A 2500-nucleotide genomic window follows, 5' to 3' on the forward strand; every position below is an offset into this window, starting at 1 on the left:
TCCACTCCTGGTGGTGCCCTTCCGTCAATTCCTTTAAGTTTCAGCTTTGCAACCATACTTCCCCCGGAACCCAAAGACTTTGGTTTCCCGGAAGCTGCCGGAAAGGTCGTCATGGTAACGCCTCCCGATCGCTAGTTGGCATCGTTTATAGTCAGAACTAGGACGGTATCTGATCGTCTTCGAACCTCTGACTTTCGCTCTTGATTAAAGAAAACATTCTTGGCGAATGCTTTCGCAGTAGTTCGTCTTCCGCCGATCCAAGAATTTCACCTCTAACGGCAGAGTACGGACGCCCCCGTCTGTCCCTCTTAATCATTACCTCGTGCTCCGAAAACCAACAAAATAGAACCGAGGTCCTATTCCATTATTCCATGCAACACTATGCAGGCGAACAGCCTGCTTTGAACACTCTAATTTTTTCAAAGTAAACTTATCGGCCACCGCCGACACTCAGTCAAGAGCACCGACGGAGAACCGAAGGTGAGGCGAACGCAACCAGTGACACGCCTTGCGACGGACCGGCGGCGCTCGCCCAAAATCCAACTACGAGCTTTTCAACCGCAACAACTTTAGCATACACTGTTGGAGCTGGAATTACCGCGGCTGCTGGCACCAGACTTGCCCTCCAATGGATACTCGTTAAGAGTTTTAGGATGTACTCATTCCAATTACAGGGCCTCGTTAGAGTCCTGTATTGTTATTTTTCGTCACTACCTCCCCGTGTCGGGAATGGGTAATTTGCGCGCCTGCTGCCTTCCTTGGATGTGGTAGCCGTTTCTCAGGCTCCCTCTCCGGAATCGAACCCTGATTCCCCGTTACCCGTTATCACAAAGGTAGGCACGTAGCGTACCTTCGACAGTTGATAGGGCAGACACTTGAATGATACGTCGTCGGTGCAGAGACCGTACGATCCGCGTGGTTATCCAGAGTCATCAAACGTCACAGGACGAACCCGGTCGGTTTTGATCTGATAAAAGCGCGCCTCCCGAAGTCGGCGCTTAATGCATGTATTAGCTCTAGAATTACCACAGTTATCCACTTCGCTTACGAGACCAAATAAACCAAGACTGATTTAATGAGCCATTCGCAGTTTCGCTTTACGAGAACTCGTACTTGCACCTGCATGGCTTAATCTTTGAGACAAGCATATCACTACTGGCAGGATCAACCAGATAGCTGCGACAGCTGCGCTCGGCCCTTGCTGGGCCGCCCGGCGCGTGCTCGTCGCATTCGTTTACGACCGAGGCGATCGCCTGCGGCCGTACTCAGCTTCGACAGTCGCTGGCCGCGACGTCCACGCTCTCGCCGGCAGTGCCAGGCGGAGCGATTTGCGTTTTTTCTTTGCTCGCCCTCTCTCGGGCTCGATCCATTCAGTTTCGCACAAACAAGAGCTCTGCCGGCCGCCTGCAGCGGTGCCTAAAACCCGGGCATAACAATGCGACCGTTCTGCTAGGCCGACAAGCGCTCAAGCCAGACGCTCGATCGAACGCCCCCTACATATTAGTCGAGACAACGGCTCGCTCATTAGCATCGCGTTTGTACTTTAACTTTTTTTGGCTCGGCTTCTTTCGACGCCGATGCCGGCGACGCAGCACTCTCTCGCCCGCCAGCCACCGAGAAAAGGGTGCGCTCCGACCGGCCCCGCACCGCTCTTTCTTGGCTCATTCGAAATTACTGTCTTTCGCTCTGACATGCCTTACCTAGGGTTAGGTTAGTATGCTTGCACGTTTGTACTTTAACTTTTTTCGGCTCGGCTTCTTTCGACGCCGATGCCGGCGACGCAGCACTCTCTCGCCCGCCAGCCACCGAGAAAAGGGTGCGCTCCGACCGGCCCCGCACCGCTCTTTCTTGGCTCATTCGAAATTACTGTCTTTCGCTCTGACATGCCTTACCTAGGGTTAGGTTAGTATGCTTGCACGTTTGTACTTTAACTTTTTTCGGCTCGGCTTCTTTCGACGCCGATGCCGGCGACGCAGCACTCTCTCGCCCGCCAGCCACCGAGAAAAGGGTGCGCTCCGACCGGCCCCGCACCGCTCTTTCTTGGCTCATTCGAAATTACTGTCTTTCGCTCTGACATGCCTTACCTAGGGTTAGGTTAGTATGATTGCACGTTTGTACTTTAACTTTTTTCGGCTCGGCTTCTTTCGACGCCGATGCCGGCGACGCAGCACTCTCTCGCCCGCCAGCCACCGAGAAAAGGGTGCGCTCCGACCGGCCCCGCACCGCTCTTTCTTGGCTCATTCGAAATTACTGTCTTTCGCTCTGACATGCCTTACCTAGGGTTAGGTTAGTATGCTTGCACGTTTGTACTTTAACTTTTTTCGGCTCGGCTTCTTTCGACGCCGATGCCGGCGACGCAGCACTCTCTCGCCCGCCAGCCACCGAGAAAAGGGTGCGCTCCGACCGGCCCCGCACCGCTCTTTCTTGGCTCATTCGAAATTACTGTCTTTCGCTCTGACATGCCTTACCTAGGGTTAGGTTAGTATGCTTGCACGTTTGT

The 2500-nt window shown here is 53.8% G+C and overlaps 1 non-coding gene across 1 annotated transcript in view; it reads right to left on the reverse strand.

The window, feature by feature from the left end:
- The window catches only part of LOC144431558 (small subunit ribosomal RNA), a 1810-nt gene extending 635 nt beyond the window's left edge, over positions 1 to 1175 (reverse strand). The window contains exon 1 of the ribosomal RNA XR_013480122.1: positions 1 to 1175. This exon is cut by the window's left edge and continues 635 nt beyond it. This is a non-coding gene — a ribosomal RNA (small subunit ribosomal RNA).
- Positions 1176 to 2500: the final 1325 nt, after the last annotated feature.

Source organism: Styela clava, chromosome 13 (assembly GCF_964204865.1).
Source record: "Styela clava chromosome 13, kaStyClav1.hap1.2, whole genome shotgun sequence".
Taxonomy (NCBI): domain Eukaryota; kingdom Metazoa; phylum Chordata; class Ascidiacea; order Stolidobranchia; family Styelidae; genus Styela; species Styela clava.